Raw genomic sequence first — 9367 nt, 5'->3', positions numbered from 1 at the left:
TGGGGACTCATTGAACCGAACACAGTTAGAGCTACCACATGCTATCAGTGATTAGGATTTCAACCAATAAATGTGTTTTATTGTGGAGACAAATTCTGTGTCAGTAATTGATAGCTTATAAAAGTTGCACTCATTATTGGGTTTTCTAAATCTTCAGTCTCCAGACTGTAGGCCTGAGGCCTAGTGATGGACAAAACAAACCAGTCTGAAATTGTGGATGTTTTCCAAACCAACGGATTCCAAACACATTCAGATTGAGCCTTCGGCTGCACATCTGCTGGCGTATGAACGTCATGGCAACAAATGTGTTCATTATGCTGAGCATGCCTTTCATCTTGGGTAGGTTGTGAGAATCTATACAGGTGCTGTAATAATAACAAAGATAATAAAAAACAAATGACTCATCATGGTGTCACATTTCTAAATATTTATTTTGACCAAAATAAATCTGTCATCATGATCATGGGATGTAAACTTCTGCTTTTTATTAATAGCCTTTCACGGTCATACTTTGAGCACGTTTCCTACTGTTACCAAGACATCCAAAGCAACGTAACGTTATCACAACATAAATCCAAATTTGGAAACACATTTACAAATACAAAAAAAAAAACAAACAAATATTAAAACACAATGACAAAAAACAACCACAAATACAAGTGTGAAACAAGAAAATAAATAGCTGAATCAGAACAATAAAAACAACAAATTGCATTTCAACCACAAATTGGGAAGCAATTGCAAACCAAAAACACATCATTACTGTGTTTTCTGATTTGCATTAGAGAGAAATTAGATGCCCCTACTGTCAAAAATGATTGATCGATACCACGCCCATGCCCATGCCCCCCCCCCCCCCCCCCCCGATATGATCCGATTTTCTATGATATCCATACAGTCAAGATTTGATTGATTAGTTTTACCTTTTGAACAGGGAGGGGGGAGTACCCCCGACACACAGGAACGTCCGTGACAGGTGTGTTAAAGCGGCATAAGAGAGGTTTTTAAGAAAGCTACAGTAGAAAATCACATGCGTTAGTTACTTAGCTGATTTCCTGCGACAAAACAGAAACGGAGGATCTCTAGGTAGATGTTCACAGCTGAGTAGCGAGGATCAAAATGGCCACAGCGAGCCGGTAAGCATGGACAGAGTTAGGCAGGAGCCACTGTAGCTTTAGAGCAATGCCCCCACACAAAGTTTTGAAGATCCCCATCAATCAATAGGCGGCAACGTTTTGTACGCCGGGAGATGCATGCAGAAGGCACAGGAACGTCTGTGACATAGTTTTCAGAGTGTGTGTGTGTGTGTGTTTGGCAGGACAGGTATAATTAGTTTTACCTTTTGAAGTCCGCTATGTTTTGGCAGCTTCAGCATGGTGTGTCGTATGACACCATATTCATCAGGGAGGGGGGAGTACCCCCCCCCCCCGACACACACAGGAACGTCCGTGACACTTTGTTTTTAGAGTGTGTGTGTGTGTGGCCCTGTGGAGCGCGGGCCCCGGGATAATGTCATTTCTTTCTCTGAATACAGCCGCAGCCCTAAACTTAAGAAACTTAAACCTAAATGTAAGAAAGAAAACTTCTTACAAACCAACTTGATTAGAGTCTAAGAATACAGCCGTAATATTACTCGCATTTTGAAAACAAGCCCAGGCATGTTTTCTTTGGACGTTAGTTTAAAGAAAACAAGCCCAGGCATGTATGCATAGTGGCGACTGCGCTGATGGTTTTATAAATGAAAAGATAGAGATAATAGGGTTTTTTTTTTTTTATACACCCCATGTCAGAAAGAAAACATGGGGATACTAGCTACTTCATTTTTAAGTCTTTAAAAAAGGTTTAAAATTGTGCACGTTAGGTCCTATATAGATGTGTTTGGTATCTATAGGCTGCAAAATATTTGAACGAGGTCAAAATCTTATTGAATAATTATACAGGATTTTGTAAAGCAGTGTATTTCAAACTACTGTTTATAACTAAATATTTTATTTTTCATTGAGAAACCGCCCTAAAAGTGTCAAGGGTCAAGGGTGGGGGTTTGGGGGGTTACACACCAACCATAAATTAAGCCCCAGGACACTTTACTTTGGAGAGAAGCAAAAATGGCTGGAGTCGACTTTTACTCTGCATCATGTGAGTACCCACATTTGAGTTTCTTTTTCTAATTCTCTGAAATAAATACACTTAACGCAAAAGCCTGTTAAAGCTAAAGTTTTTTTTTATTATTTTTTTTTTAAACAGATATGCCCAGCACTCCTGAACGAAGGTGGGTCAGCAATTTGCATATGCATTAACAACAACACTGTTCATGGGACCTCCTTTTGAGTTTGCTTATAAAACAGGATGACTTTTTACCAGTTATAGAGATCTTGACAACTGATGAAGAGCTGGTGCCAAGTCTACCAACGAATCCACAAACACCGGAGCAAGTGCGGATCAACCCTGCCGAGGAGAGCGCAAGCTTATCGACACCTACGCTTATTTGTAAGAATCCTCTCTTTAAACTGTTTAGTATGTTGGTTGAAGGATTTACAGTTATTTACAGATATTCTTCCTTATACAGGGCCAGAAGAACCAGAAAAAACTTTTGAAGAGGGGAAAAAATCCCGCCTAAAGCTCAACAAAAAAAGGAGACTTTTTAGCGGTGAGAATTATTTCAAATATCTTTGTCACCATATTGTTGTTTTGTATGCAATTTAGACAAAAAAAAAATGAAACCATTTCCACAGAATCAGGTACTGAGAACCACACGGCAGAGAGGGCCTTGGGAGAAACGGTGGTGAAACAGATCACAGCACAAAAACCTATACAGATTGAAGAGTGCGGTAAGTCGGCGGAACCCAGCTAACCTCTCCTACCCCCAGCTGTCTCCCTGCAATAACTGCACAGTTGCTGGAGGACTTTGGAACTGCCAGTCTGCTTCAAAGAAGGCTGATTTCATCTCAGCCTATGCCTCCCTGCTCTCCCTTGATTTCCTTGCCCTCACTGAGACATGTATCACCCCAGAGAACACTGCAACCCCTGCTGCCCTCTCCTCTTTCTTTTCATTCTCCCACACTCCCCGACCATCAGGCCGTGGTGGTGGCACTGGTCTTCTAATCTCTCCCTCCTGGAAATACTCAGCCCTACCTCTCTCTGACCTACCCCGATTCAGTTTTGAATACCATTCTGTTTCAATCACCTGTCCAACTAATCTATACATTGTTGTCATTTATCGCCCCCAGGTCCACTGGGAAACTTCATCGATGAGCTGGATATCCTACTCAGCTCTTTCCTGAGGACGGCACCCCACTGATCCTGCTTGGAGATTTCAACCTCCACCTGGAAACATCTCAGTCTTCAGCTGTCCTACATCTCCTCCACTCCTTTGACCTCTCCCTACAGTCATCTCCCCCTACCCACAAGGCGGGCAACCTCCTCGACCTGGTTTTTCTGAGGAATAGCCCTTGCACCGATATCACTGTAACCCCTCTGCACACCTCTGACCACCACTTCGTTTCCTTCTCCCTCCCCTTGCTCCCTCTCACCCACCTTCTCCCCCACACCCACTGTATCTGTCCGCCGCAATCTCTGCTCCCTCTCAACCTCCTCTCTTGCTTCATCTGTCACTGCTGCCCTCCTCCTCTCGAATCCTTCACTACCCTCCCCACTGATTCTGCATCCACCTCCCTACTTTCCTCCCTTACATCTGCTCTTGACTCCCTCTGCCCCACTGTCTCTAGGCCAACACGTCCATCTCCTCCCCGCCCGTGGATGTCCAATGCCATACGCACCTCCAGGGTTGGACTCCGTGCAGCAGAGAGGAAGTGGAGGACATCCAGAGATGCTTCAGACCTCTCTGCCTACCAATCCCTCCTTGCAGCGTTCTCCTCCACGGTGACTGCTGCCAAGGTAAACTACTATCAAACCAAAATCCATAACTACCGTTCTAACCCTCGGCAACTGTTTTCTGTTTTTTCCTCTCTCCTCAGCCAGCCATCTGCACGCCCTCAGTCCTCGCTCACTGCTGACGACTTTGCAACCTTCTTTGACGAGAAGATTGCAGTCATCCGCAACTCCTTCTGCACTCCACCTCACCCTATGCTCCCCTCCCCTCGTCTCTCCACTCCTCTGCTTACGGTCACTGGCTTCCAACTCCCCACCCCTCAACCTGTACTCTCCCCCTCCCTCACCATTTCCCCTTGTTTCTCCGACTTCTCTCCCCTCACCGATTCTGAGGTTTCACAACTCCTACTTTCCCATCGCCCCACAACCTGTGCCCTTGACCCCATTCCCTCACCACTCCTCCAGGCAATCTCACCCGAGATTCTCCCATTCATCACCTCCCTGGTTAACTCCTCCCTGACATCCGGCTGCTTCCCGTCAACCTTCAAGAAGGCCCTCATCTCCCCCTCCTGAAAAAGACTACACTAGACCCCTCCATCATTGGGAACTACAGACCGGTATCTCTCCTTCCATTTCTGTCAAAAACCATTGAACGTGCTGCATCAAATCAACTCTCTGTGTTTCTTTCACAGAATGAGCTCCTCGATCCCCATCAGTCTGGATTCAGACCAGGCCACTCGACAGAGACCGCACTCCTCTCGGTCAACGAAGCTCTCCACGCAGCCCGAGCAGCCTCCCTCTCCTCCGTCTTATTACTTCTGGACCTATCGGCAGCCTTCGACACAGTCGACCACCCCACCCTCCTGTCCTCCCTATCTGCAATGGGGATCTGTGGCACAGTCCTCAATTGGATTGAGTCTTACCTCTCAGATCGCTCCTTCCAGGTAGCCTGGGCTGGTAAAGTATCTGCGCCACCCCCTCACCACCGGAGTCCCACAAGGCTCGGTCCTTGGTCCTCTCCTCTTCTCTCTCTACACCCAGTCCCTTGGCCCTGTCATCACAGCTCATGGTATGTCTTACCATTGCTATGCTGATGACACACAACTGTTTCTCTCCTTCCCACCCTCTGACACACAGGTCTCAGCCCGCATCACTGCCTGCCTGAGTGATATTCAGAGCTGGATGGTCCGCCACCATCTCAAGCTCAATCCAGGTAAGACAGAGCTCATTTATATTCCGGCTCTTAACTCCCCTCTCTCTGATCTCTCTATCTCCCTAGGTAATACCATCCTCACACCATCACCCTCAACTAGAAACCTTGGCGTGGTGATGGACAACAGACTGTCCCTCACCGAGCACATTTCAGCAGTGACACGTTCATGCAGGTTCTTCCTGTATAACATCCGGAGGATCCGCCCCTTCCTCACAACTTACTCGACCCAACTCCTCGTCCAGGCAGTGGTCCTGTCCCGCCTGGACTACTGTAACTCCCTGCTTGCTGGCCTCCCAGCATCATCTATCAGACCCCTGCAACTCATCCAGAACGCAGCAGCGTGTCTGGTCTTCAACCTCCCCAGACATTCCCACGTTACCCCCCTGCTCACCACCCTCCACTGGCTCCCCGTGATGGCTCGCATCAAATTTAAAACATTAGTGCTTGCCTTCAAAGCAGCCAGGGGGTCAGCCCCTCCCTATCTACGTCAACTCATCAGACCCTACACCCCAGCTAGACCTCTCCGTTCTGCTGCCACATGTCGCCTGGTCCCTGCCCCGGCTCGCACCAGCACCCGGTCACGCCTCCTGTCTGTTCTAGCCCCACGGTGGTGGAATGACCTTCCTGTGCAAGTCAGAATAGCAGAGACCCTGGCCGTCTTCAAACGTAGACTGAAGACTCACCTCTTCAAGCTACATCTCACCTCATCACCCCCCACTACCCTCTAACATCCATTAAACCTCAACTGAGTAACCACGCGTCATGTTATTTTCATGTAACTAGGTTCATCTACAACTAGGTGGGTGGGGGGTGGGAATTTATATATATTAAAAAAAAAAAAAAAAAAAAAAGGGGTACAATTCACACTTTTTGCAAAGTTATACCTATTGTAGCTCTCTTGCAGGAATGTTGTAAAGCGCTTGTCTCTGAGTTTTGTAATGCACTTGTTGTAAGTCGCTCTGGATAAGAGCGTCTGCTAAGAATCTATAATGTAATGTAATGTAAGTCTATTAAGAACTTGTGGTACTTGAAATTTTTGATGAAAAGTATGGTTTGAAACTAAAGCGGCTAAATATTGGTGCTTTTCTGCAGTAACAGCTGAGGAAACCAATCAACAGACCAGAGAATCACACATCCAGGAGCAAACAGTTGAGGAAGCCCCTGGACACAGAGAGGACGGCAGCGCTGAGGAAAGAAAACAGGCCCGAGAATCACACCTCCAGGAGCAACCAGCAGCCCAAACAATTCTCCAGAAGCCAGAGGACACCGAAAGACGGCCCTTTAAGGCCCCAGCCCATTTGGAAGCTCTGAAAATCTTCAATCGTGAGTTACATTTGGCTGAACAACGTCTCGTGGTGTTGAAGGAGTCTGAGTCTCATCTGTTTGAACAGCGTCTCGCAGTGCTGAAGGAGTCTGAGTATCGTTTGTCAGAACAAGGGCTTAAGGTGTTTCAGACAATCTTTGAGAAATATTAGAAATGGCACAGAGGCAACAACCAGAACAGTTAGGCAGGGCACACAGCACAGAGAACATTAACTCACAAATTTTACATGCAATTCAAGCTATAACTCAAAACCACAGCCCACAAGCTGCTGAAAACATTCCAAATGTTTTTATAAACCCAAATCTGCTACAGCTTGTTAACAATATTAACCATGACACTAACGACATGCATGAAATGGCTGGTGATTACTGTGATCGGTTGAACGAGGCTTTGGCAAACCTTACCGCCGGTGATGGTGCACTAACCCCTGCAGCTGACTCTCTTGGTTTTCTGAACGATGCTTTAGAGCGACTAAACCAGGAAGGGGGGAATCTTAATGAATCACCACTAACGCCTACCTCTGATAACCCACAAGGTTCTGACGATGTGCATGCTGCCGCTGCTAATAGTAATGATGAGGGTGTGGTGACTTGTGGTCCTGACATGGTAGTGGTGCAAAGGCCCTCCTTTAATTGTGTCGAAATTAGGCAACGGTTTAACTTTGCATCCTTGCACGACGTGGACAGCTATGAGGACTTCTTTAATGTGTTGCTAAACTTACTTGATCATGTATTGCATAGAGCTATGCAGCTGGCTAGACCCAATGACGTGATTCAGCTGGAGTTGCGTGGTGACTCCCTGTCTGAGGGTATGTCCATAATAGCTAATGGCGCTAGTGTGGATCTGGACACATTTTTGGGGATGGTTGGGGATCTGGTTCAGAGCAATTTTGAAATCCTCTGATGATACATTGGAACTGGTGGCTCAGATAGTTCAAAACCCAAATGGTGGTACCCGTAGAAAAATAGCCACATGTCTCAGAAATGAGATTAAGAAAAAAACTACGGCATCTATTTGTAAGCCACAACGTTGAGAATAACCTCTGCTTTGCCATTTGCTTGTCTCAGATGTTAAACCCGGAATTCACGTTAGAGCAGGTGGAGCAAGACACCATACATTTGCAGATGTTTGTAGGCCTGGGCGTGCAGGATATGGTGTCTTTTTCAGACATACAAAAGTTTGAACAACTGTTAAAGGTCAAAATTGTTGTGTGGTACCGTAATGCTCAGAATGTCTTTCACAAATTTCAAACAAACCCAGAGCCGCATCCAAAAACCGTGTTTTTGTACCTAGAAAATGAACATTACTTTGGTATAAAGTCGTTGAAAGGTTTCTTAGGCAGTGCGTACGTGTGTGATTACTGTTACACACCTTTCACAGCAAAAGCTAACCACCGATGCAAATACTACTGTAATGTTTGTTTTAGTGCTGAATGTTCTTCGCACCCTGTAAAAACGGTAAAGTGTAAAGACTGTAGACGTATGTCGGTCCGCCTTTTGTTACACAGCGCATAAAGTCACCAAAATGAATAATGCTACGTGTAAAATGAGCGCCCCATGCGACACTCACAAGTATTGCGAACAGTGTGGCAGGATGTACATCATCAGTTCTAAAAAACCTGTACCACATCGTTGTAGTGTGCGGCGTTGCGTCAACTGTAATTAGCTGGTTGCTGATAGTAGACATGCTTGTTACATTCAGCAAGTCAAACCTGAACAGCCGAGCGAGCGCTATATTTTTTATGATTTTGAGTGCCGACAGGATGACGGTGTACACGTCGCTAATTTTATATGCTGTATTGATTTTAACGGGGCGCGTTGGACAGCAGCAGGTGACGGTTGTGTGGAGGCCTTTACCCGTCGGTTCCGTACCCCGAAATACAAAGGGTACACATTTATTGCACACAATTCAAAGGGTTATGATGGCTACCTAATCATGCAACACTTAATTAAACAAGGCGTCACACCATCCATTATAGCTCAAGGCAGCAAACTGCTTTGTATCACCGATGATGCATTTGAACAGCGGTACATAGATTCTCTCAGCTTCCTCACAATGAAGCTGAGCGCCATGCCATCGGCTTTAGGCTTTGAAAATGCCAAAAAGGGCTACTTTCCACACTTTTGGAACACCATCGCTAATCAGAATTATACAGGCCCGTACCCACCACCTTTATACTATGGTTACAACACCATGTCAGAAAAGGAGAGGTCTGAGTTCATGCAATGGTACGCAACCGTATCTGGAAGGGTGTTTGACTTTTGCAAGGAGATGTCTGAGTATTGTATTAATGACGTGGTCATTTTGCGGGAGGGGTGTCTGAGATTTAGACGCGAGGTACTCAGCTGCACCGGTCTTGACCCTTTTCAGTGTGTTACAATAGCTTCTGTATGCATGAAACAATTCTGCACAAGTTTTTTGCCCAGACACACTGGCTATCACTACGCCTGACAATTACATTCTCAAGCAAAAGTCTTTTTCAACACCGGCAATTCAGTGGTTAGAATATCTGAGCCATCGTGACAATGTTTTCATACAGCATGCTTTGAACCGGGGGGAGGTTAAATTTGGGCCGTACTTTTTAGACGGGTATTCAGAGGTGGGGGGTGTACGTACAGCCTTTGAGTTCCTCGGCTGTCTGTTCCATGGTTGTCCTCAGTGTTTTGATGCAAACACCATTAATCCGCTCACAAAACAAGATTTTGGCTCCATGTATCGAAAATCTCAAGAAAAAATTGATATTCTGCGTAACACCTACAATCTGCATGTGGTTGTTTTGTGGGAGCATGAATGGGTGAGACTAAAAAAGGAGAGCCCCGAGGTACAGACATTCCTGCGTTGTTCTGATTATCCAGAATGTCTGGAACCACGTGATGCTCTGTTTGGCGGTAGAACTAATGGTCTTGGGCTTAAATATAAGGTGCAAGAAGATGAGCAGATACATTACTATGATTTTACCAGTCTCTACCCTTTTGTGAACAAGACTAAAGTCTACCCTACAG

At 45.8% G+C, this 9367-nt stretch overlaps 1 long non-coding RNA gene across 1 annotated transcript; it reads left to right on the top strand.

Moving 5' to 3' along the window:
- Positions 1-2263: 2263 nt before the first annotated feature.
- On the top strand, positions 2264-2846 carry LOC135237007 (uncharacterized). The gene is made up of 3 exons (XR_010324729.1): positions 2264-2487; positions 2567-2647; positions 2733-2846. It is a non-coding gene; the product is annotated as an uncharacterized LOC135237007 (long non-coding RNA).
- Positions 2847-9367: the final 6521 nt, after the last annotated feature.

The sequence above is a fragment of the Anguilla rostrata genome, chromosome 12 (genome assembly GCF_018555375.3).
Source record: "Anguilla rostrata isolate EN2019 chromosome 12, ASM1855537v3, whole genome shotgun sequence".
NCBI lineage: Eukaryota > Metazoa > Chordata > Actinopteri > Anguilliformes > Anguillidae > Anguilla > Anguilla rostrata.
The sequence above is the reverse complement of the archived record's forward strand: the minus strand, read 5'-3'. Positions and strand labels throughout refer to the sequence as shown.